Source organism: Rhineura floridana, chromosome 1 (genome assembly GCF_030035675.1).
Source record: "Rhineura floridana isolate rRhiFlo1 chromosome 1, rRhiFlo1.hap2, whole genome shotgun sequence".
NCBI classification, from domain to species: domain Eukaryota; kingdom Metazoa; phylum Chordata; class Lepidosauria; order Squamata; family Rhineuridae; genus Rhineura; species Rhineura floridana.
In genome coordinates, this window is record NC_084480.1 from 8,196,508 (window position 1) to 8,206,405 (window position 9,898).

Sequence of the window (9,898 nt, forward strand, 5' to 3'; positions counted from 1 at the left end):
TCCATGGTTTTTCTTTTGTTTTACTTTTTCAAAATAAATACAAGTTAGCTGGGAATATAACTCTGTCCTCACATTCATTCTGGCCAATATCCATGCAGATATTTTCAAGAAGTGGGGGGGTCATAACCCTGGAATCAAGCAGTAAGCAGAGCAACCAAGTTGGGGGCTATAGTCCTACCAGCTAAGACTGACTTCCTGGCTCTGAGACTGATTCTTGTGATCAGGGGGGCCACTGAACCTGAAGCTGTCAGGCAGGATCCTACTAAACCAGCTCCAACAGCATCCAGGGCCTATAGAACTGGGGCCAGGGCCCCTGTCCTGCTCTGCAGTGGGGTGAGGCAGGCTTGGTGTAACGCAAGGCAAGGCAAGAGAGGACTCAGATTGGGCACAAGGCATGTCAGGACTCAGGCTGGAAAGGTAAGGCAGGATTCAAGCTGGTACAGGTAGAGGTAAGAGTCAAGCTGCATCTGCGTTAGAATTGCTTTTAATATGTTTTTTAATAATATGTTTTTAACCTTTTATAAAAAAATATGTTTTTAAAGCTTTTTTAAAAAATGTTTTAAACGTTGTTTTGTTTTAATGCATTTTAAGGTTTTTTTGTGATGTTTCAAAGTGTTTTTAGCATTTCTGTTTGCTGCCCTGGGCTCCTGCTGGGAGGAAGGGCAGGTTATAAATCAAATAATAAATAAATACATACATAAATAAGGAGCAAACTGAGACTGAGCCTTGTATAGTAGCAGCAATGGCAGCATTGTAATTGTTAGTTTCTTTATTTAAAGAGGCCTAGTCTGCTCCAGTAGTCTCTGACTGTGATGGAGTGGAGAAGCTTCTGGTCTCATTGGTTCCAAAGATGGCAGTCCCACATCCTTGGCTGGAGGGGCACTGGCCACATAGGGTTGTCCATTGGAAGAATTTATGAGTGCTCTTTCCATTCTTGTTCAGACACCTCAATCTCATCATCTGAAGAAGAGGAATCTGACTCCTGCTCCCTGATTACCTGCACCTCTCCCTGGATCTGAAAAAATGAGGACCTCCCACAATACCTGTCCAGTCCAATGGACAGGAAGTACATCAAGTGGGGGGGCATATAATGCAGAAGAAGAACCTACTTCTAGACTTTAGTTCTCTTTGTTGTTCTTGTTATGTGCCTTCAAGTCGATTACGACTTATGGTGACCCTAGTGTGGTGTAGTGGTTAAGGTGCTGGACTACGACCTGGGAGACCAGGGTTTGAATCCCCACACAGCCATGAAGCTCACTGGGTGACCTTGGGCCAGTCACTGCCTCTCAGCCTCAGAGGGAGGCAATGGTAAACCCCCTCTGAATAGCGCTTACCATGAAAACCCAAGTCATAGGGTTGCCATAAGTTGGAATTGACTTGAAGGCAGTACATTTACATTTTTATGAATCAGCATCCTCCGATAGCATCTGTCATGGACCACCCTGTTCAGATCTTGTCATTCTCTGCAAGGCAGCAAAAGGCCTCAGCTCACTTTCAACTCTTCTCAAAGCAATGGCTCACTAGGAGCTTCTGTGGTGCTGAACTCCTGACCTGCTTTCCTGCCTTTCCCTGTGGGCTCCTGGGCAATACCAGAACAGGAAGGGAGGCAGATACACATTATATATGGAACTAGGCATGGGGGAGAAATGCTTTCTATTTGCATTTTAAATGGAACCTAACTAATTTACAAATACATGAACAAAACTCAGCTATGCTTCAAAATACAAACTTCTCAGAATTTTGTAATGCTGTCCTTATGCTCTCTTCCTCTTCTCCAAAAGGTTATACATATTATCTATGGACCCTAAAGATATGACCTTAGATGTATTTTGGAAGCCAACAAAAATACCCCACTTGTGCATTGTGACCTACTGAGCTGAGTACATCTCACCAGCCGCAAATTGTAGCCCAAGACTCAGCATGGATATTTTTGACAATGTTTAATAGTTACTCACTGTGATTTTTTTGACGTTCTTCTGATATTTTCCCCCTGAGTAGAAACCTTCAAATTTGTTTTCAGGTCACTTTAGGGATAACTCAGTGAAAACCTAGATTTGTGGATCCTTGAGAAACTTTACTAGTCTTCCCTAAACTCTTCCCTCAAAATTCCTCAGATGTTTTGTTTAAGAGGGAACTTGCTCATTTACTTCAAAATTAGTGATGCTATCCAATGATGATAACCTAAGGAAGTGAGGGACCTCTGAAAAAATCTAGCATTGTCAAAACACATCTGTCTCCCCTCAACATTTCCCATATGATCTGTCTGAAGCATGCCCAAATTCTAAAGATCCTTATGTAATCTGACTCTGATGGATTACAACCTGGTGTACACAATATGTGTACCACAACTGTTATTGTTTTGCAGATGAATTTCTGGATTTTTTAATGCCAAATGAGGGAAGTTATGTGCTACTTTTCTGTGTCTTTACAATAAAAATCATGAAAAGTCAGTTTAATTCTCTCTATACAGGCTGTCATATCTATCTATCTGTCTGTCTGTCTGTCTAGGGAAGAAGTTGTACACAAATCATCTCTTGAAATTCTCCATCCTATATGTGGGCAGAGAAATGGGGAAAGGTTTCACAAAATTTCTCCTGGAGTGGGAGGAATTCTACAGTTTCTCAGGGGTGAGGCTCACCAGTAGTAGTGGAAGTAAGTAGCACAGCTTCTTTCTTTTTGCTTCACCCCCTGCCCCACTGCTGCAAGCAGCAAGAACAACTATGCTGGCCAACTGGTCATCATTTCTAAGCTCTACTGTGCCCCAGAACTAGCATTATCCCAGGGCATGATGGCAGGGGGGAAGGTGGCCAAGACTAAAACATGGCTGAGAATGTTAAGAGAAAATTTGGCAAAGTAGTCTTCTTTTTCTGGGGGAAGAGAGTAAGAGAAAGAAAAATCTCAGATATTTTCTCAGAAATATCGATAATTTTTTGCTCAGTTGTAAAATATATTATACAGCCACAAGAGTGGCTGTATACTATAGCCAGTAGGGATTTTTCGCGTTCCACCATGTTAAACCAAAATACCACACACATACATTTCTGGTGCTTTCTATAGTCCCAAATCAAAACAAAAACTTACAAGTCTTATACTGTTGGATTCAGAATCGCTTGCTCTACAACTCTGAAAGTTTTTTTGGTGATACACAACCCCTCCATGGAGAATTCACAGGTTAAAGTGAAAAACAGGAGAGAAAAAAACAAGAAGCCATTTGGACTTTTTTCTTGAGAAGTTCTCATAATCTGTTGTCGTTCATTAAAACTCAGTGATGACTGTAAGGTATCTCTAATCAAATCCCTGAGCTTGCCCCAAACACAGACCTTCATCTTCAGTAGGTTTAAAGTAAAAAAAAGTGGCATGGTTTGTTTTTAATTAATAGATTAAAAATGCATTACCGTGGGTGATAATGCCATGCAGGCGCAGTAGAAAGCAGTTCTTTCGTTTCACTCCCCCTCCCCTTCCAGTTACTTGGAGGAAGCAGGGGAAGTCTTCTGCTCCTGTGATTGGTGGGCAACAGACATGTGACTCACACTGGCCTTCTGCTCGGCGTTGCCCTTCCCTCGTGCTCTGTGTAAGGAAGCACGAGGGAGGAAATGGACAGCCAGACAGTTAGGAGAGAGACAGAGAGAAATGGACGGTGGAGGGAGAAAGCCAGAGGGCAAGGATGACAGAGAAGGCAGCAGCAGAATGGAGGTGAGTGACGGTGTTGAGTGTGTGTGTTCCCACCCCCACTGTCTCCCGCAGCCTGCTCTTTTGGCTGGCTCAATCACCCTGCCACCCCCACCCCTATCCTTTAATGGGTTTATAAATGAGTTATTTTGAGATTGTATGAGACTCTTTGTTTGTAACACTTTAATCCTGAATTTAGCTCTTGGTTGTTAAATCTCTCTCTCTCTCTCTCTCTCTCTCTCTCTCACACACACACACACACACACACACACACACACTAATTAGTATATTCATAGTGCAGCAATGGGGAGGGGTGGATATAGTACTTGAGAATGCATAGGTTACATCAGCCCTGCAAAGTAGCCTAGTGTGGCTGTACAGATATTGGGGAGGGGGCTGAGAGGGAGTTCTGTATGACAACCCTGAAGTGTAGTCCAGTGTTGTTCAGTCTCTTGGTTTTGTGTTTCTCATGCTGTGTCTAACTCAGGTTTAATTTCATTTTTTATGTTTCTCACCCCCCCATGTATGTAAAATTACATAGACTACTAAATTACCCTGCTAAAGCAAATGGAAATAAATTCATTGTTTGTATATTCATAGTGCAGCAGTGGGGAGGGGTGGATATAGTGCTTGAGAATGCATAGGTTACATCAGCCCTGCAAATTAGCCTAGTGTGGCTGTACAGATATTCTCCTCTTCATCTTTTGCAGAGAACAGAAGGTCTTCATCAAACATTTGCAGGGGCATCAAACATTTGCAGTTAGTGTAATACCATATTACACTAATGAGGTGGCCAAGTGGTTTTTCTGTTTGTGACCAGTAGTGCAGGAGCAAATTAAAAAGGACAGGGTCTCTTCGTGATAGTCACAGCCATGCCCCTCCTTCTTGTTTTGCTGCTGGGTTGAGAATAAGATCCTTAAGTGTATAATCTGTCACAGTGAGCCCTATGACTGGCATTCAGAGATTAAAGCAGAAGAGTCAGTAACTGCTGATACTTTGCAAACTAATATAGATTGCAAGATGCACAATGTTTAAAGAAAGGGTCTCAAGCATATTTCTTTGTGTATCCCCTGTAGAGTATAGGAAACATAGGAATCTGCTTTATACCAAGTGGGACAATTGGTCCATCTAGCTCAGGACTGACTGACAAGGTTTCAGATAAGGATCTCTCCCAGCCCTCATTGGAGATGCTGGGTATTGAATGTGGGGACTTTTGCATGCAAAGCATGTTCTCTGCCACTAAGCCATGACCCTCTTGTAAAAGTAAAGGCATTCTTGATGGTAATATAACATTTAAAATACACCGCTGAACTATTTCTGTTACTGCTGGTGCTAACTTGCACAGGATCCCATTTCTTACCTCCCGGATTAAAAAGCAGGGAAATTCACTAAGAGGCAAAAAGCCTTGCAGTTTAAGAATGTACCTATAGCCCACAGCTATTTCTATCAAACTTTAAAAAGCAGGGAAATTGGGCAGCTATAGTGAATGCACCAGGGCAGCAGGAGACCTGACCTCCTCTCTGAGATATTGGACTGCCCTACAAATTGGTTAAAATGAAAACACCATTTGGGTTGGTCTTTCACAGTCCAATCCACTTCCTGTGTAGCTTGGAAGAATTTGGTAACATGTGCCCCTGAGCATATGGTGAGTGGTGGCAACACCTGCCATCTCCAAAGATAGAGAATTATATTTTTGAATGTTTGTTGGTGTTCTTACTTTGCTTCTTTCCTGTGTTATTAATGTTTCTACAGAGAATCTAAACTAGAAAATCTTATTTTCCTCACTATTCATCCCAGAAATCTGTGTCAAATTTATTTTTATTAATTTCAAAGCCTTTTTATTGGTCAGTGTCAGATGATGGTGAAGACAGCCTTTTGTGTTTCAAATTGGAGGTTATGTTCTATTTCTATTTTGGGTGCATTAACAGTGGAATCTGAAACTGCAGTTTGATGTAAAATCAGACTGATTCCAATATGTTGCTACTTCAGCAATGACTCTAGCTGTTGGAAAAAAGAGGATGCATGCTTTCATCCTGCTATGTTTAAACCACTTCATTTAAGGCAAGGTGGGCACGGTCAATTAAAAACATAGAGCACACCTAGCATTTTGTTAGAATATATTTCACCTCCCACTGTTTCATCTTGTGCAAACTTAGACACTCCTGAGGTCCAGTGGAGACTATTCTGCAGAAGTCAGTGCCATTATTATGTTTGGAGTTTTTTTAGTGTAAATTTTGCAGCGTTGCTGTATTTCACATATTCACAGAAATAGAAACAAAAGAAAATTATTTCCTATAGGAAAGTTCACTAAAATTGCAAAGGAAATCAGCCATATTCAAAGTGACCATCTGAACTATATCAACTGTCTTCATAATGTTGCTTCCTCCCTGCTAAAACCAGATCAGCACAGCACATGTCTTGTTTCTGTTATTTGGGCTGATTGCAGGTGTTGCCACCACTCACCATATGCTCAGAGGCACATGTTACCAAATTCTTCCAAGCTACTTAGGAAGTGGATTGGACTGTGAAAGACCAACCCAAATGGTGTTTGCATTTTGACAAATTTGTAGGGTAGTCCAATATCTCAGAGAGGAGTTCAGGTCTCCTGCTCCCCTGGTGCATCCGCTATAGCTGCCCAATTTCCCTGCTTTTTAAAGTTTGATAGAAATAGCTGTGGGCTATAGATACATTCTTAAACCACAAGGTTTTTTGCCTCTTAGTGAATAGATATATATTTCATGTGCACTTTTGCACATAGTGAAATACTGCAGCCACACTTTTAAAAATGAAATTAATTATACTTTTTTAAAGCAACAGAGAATTATATGCTTTTAACATTTTTATTCTGTTTATTTCTCTCTCTCTTTTTTCCCTCATGAGATCCCAGAACAGAACTCCCAGAATTCTCTTAGAAGGGCTCCCAAAATCATAGATCAATTATCGAACGGAACTGGTTTTTTCCTACCAAATACTTTATGAATTTTGCTTTAAGTTCATATAACACCTGTTCTGGCCCATCTGCACTGGCTTCCTGTTTGTTTCCGGGCTAGATTCAAAGTGCTGGGTTTGACCTATAAAGCCCTACACGGCATGGGACCGCAATACCTGGTGGAACGCCTCTCCCAATATGAACCTACCCGGACACTGCGCTCAACATCTAAGGCCCTCCTCCGAGTGCCATCCCATCGAGAAGCTCGGAGAGTAGTGACTAGAACTAGGGCCTTTTCCGTGGTGGCCCCCGAACTGTGGAACAGTCTCCCCGATGAGGTGCGCCTGGCGCCGACGCTACTATCTTTTCGGCGCCAGGTGAAAACCTTTTTATACTCCCAGGCATTTTAAAGTGTGTTTTAATAGCATTTTCATCATTATTTGTATTTTGGATGTTGTTTGGTTCTTTTATTGTTTGTTTGTTTTGTTTTCTTGATTTATTGTATTTATACATTGCTTGTTTTTTATCTTTTTGTACACTGCCCAGAGAGCCTTCGGGCTTAGGGCGGTATATAAATTAAATTAAATAAATAAATAAAAATAAATAAGTTAAAAATTCTGTAAAACACTTTCTCATGCCAGGCAATGGACAATCCCCTGGAGTTGCAACCCCAGCCAGGCAGAAAAACAAGGTATAAGTTACACATGAGGCACCATACATGACTGGTGAGAGGCTTTGAGCTTAATGAATACAAGTTGTGTAGGAGGCTAACATTAAATGAGTGTACCAAACCCAGCTATTAAAAAGGGGGGTTCTTAGAGGTTCTGCTTAATTTTTCAGGGCAAACTGCCCTAAGGCCTCCTTGCAAGATCTTTTGTGCATGTATGAGGCTGAGTGAGTGAGTGTGAGAGAGGATATTTATAATACTTCTGTTTGTCTGAATATCTCACGCTGCTTGCAACCATGTCTTGATGCTCGCCTCTTTCTTTTTTCCTTAGTCCATTTTTCTTCCTGCTGTCTCGGACTTTTTTGTTATGTATGCGTCATCTCCTTCCCAAATCCCTTATGCTTATTCTTTTTTTCCAGACACATTTATTTATGCTGCCTTACTAATTGAAAACTCTCATATTTGAAATTATTATTCTGATTGATGTCTGTCATTGCTATCAAGTAGTTGCTCACAGATGCTTTGTTAGAACGATTTTGCTTTCTCATTTATCACCGTATCACCATCCATCTCCCTTCTGACCTTCTGGGAGAAAACAACTGCCAGGAGAAGAAGGAGATAGGCCCATGCGAATAGGACCAGACTTAGATGTTAGAACAAGAATTAATGCAGTTGAGACTCTGGGTTTCAGCCTGAACTTTCAAGGACCTGTCCAAAGTTCTGAAACCTATTCTCAAACTAGTTTCACCACCTTGGACAGCTCCTTGAAAGTTCAGGTTAAAACAGAGTGTATTCACTGGCACACTGACATTCGAGCCACCAGTCTCCACTGGTTTAGTGTCCACAATAATTATGTCCCTGAATGCATAATTTATTTCTCCCCCCACATATGTGGATGGCTAAGGACCAAATTACACACTACACATTTGTTAACATTTAAAAACAAGAAGAGGGTTGGAGGAAGTTAACACTTTCTTCCCATGGAATGATTCTGACAAAAATTGTGCCCCCCAAAGCTGCTATTTGCCATGCAAGAGAACGTCTCCATATGCCACAGCCCCAATCCTGGTTATTCCTCTCTCTGTGATCAACATAGAAAGCTGCCTTATACAGAGTCAGAACTTTGGTCCATCTAACTCAGAATTATTGACACTGACCATGGCAGCCCTCTTCAGCCCTACCTGAAGAAGCTGGGTATTTGAACCTTGAACCTTGTGCATGCAAAACATCTGTTCTACTGCTGATTTGTGGTTGCTGCTAGTTTCTCCATGGGGACTAACTTGTATAAGAACTGAAAGCCTAGATACAATCCAATATCAAGTTTCGGTGAGAGATTCCTATGAAACTGGCCTAACCAGCCCAACTGCTTCACCAACATGGGGCAGTTTCTTTGGATCTGAAGGGCTCTTTGCAGTTTTTTATTTCCCGTGAGGGTTAGAGGTTGTGCTTTTAAGCCAGTCAAGAGAATGGTTATTATTTCCCTCCCTTCTTAAATACTCTGTAAAGAACTCTATCGTTCATAATAGCTTTGTTTACTGCATGGTACAGCATGTTCTAATTACCACCTCTGCCTCACTAACCATACGGTTTATGTTCTCCCACTCATCAGTTATTTTTATGCCCCCTGCGGAAAATGAAGAGAACATTAATAAGAATAATTCTTTCCGGGGAACGTTTTTGGGTGAAATGAGGAAAATATAGAGGGAAAGGCAGTAAAGTGGAATTGCCCGACATAAGGTCTGATGTTGCTTTGTTTCCATCTTCTTTCTCCTTCTCATTTTTAGGAAGCTTTGATCGTGCAATTTTGATATGGGGCTTTTTTAAATATACTTTTCACTGCAACATACTAACCATATACCTTTCTAAAGTAATAACAATAATGATTATAATTGTATGGAAGTATGGAGAATGGCAGATTTAATAGGAGCAGCAGCCCATTTATTTATTTATTTGAGGAATGTGAATATCGCCCCCCTTTCATATCAGCATTTCCAGAGCCATTGACAAAATAATGAAAAAAGGGAAAAATCATAACAGCACAACACTGATAAAAACCACACAGTTTTTTTTTTAAAAAGCAGGTAAAGGCAGCATTAAAATGTTTATCCTCCAAATTTAAAAAGTTTGGTAAAATGAAAAACACCTTTGTCTTTTTTTTTTAAAAGGCATCTGAGTGGGCATCAGCAGAATCTTTGTGTGGAGAGAAATCTACAGGTAAAGCAATGTGAAATATGGGCTGAACAATGCTAAGTACAGGAACCCAGCACAACTTACACCGGCTTAAGTTGAACCATGTAAGTTACCCTAAACCACAACTAGAGCTTGATAGAGGGAAAAGAAGCCTTAGAGTTTGGTTTATATCACTCTTTTTGCCGGTGTAAGTTCCCCCAAGTTCCCCTCAACTGAGTTGAAAGAGGTTTAGAATTAGGGTTGCCAGGTTCTTGGCCTGAGACTGATCCTGTATCTTGAGGAGAAGAGAAGGTCAGCCAAGTGCAGGTGTTCTTGCAACTCTGTAATGGGAAAAACACAAGGTGCAATCCTTCCTTCCCCCAGCACAACTTTTAAAGATACAGAAGACCTCTTCGTTGCCAGGCCCGGCCTCCTGAGAGATTGCGTGTGCAGCATTTTGAAAG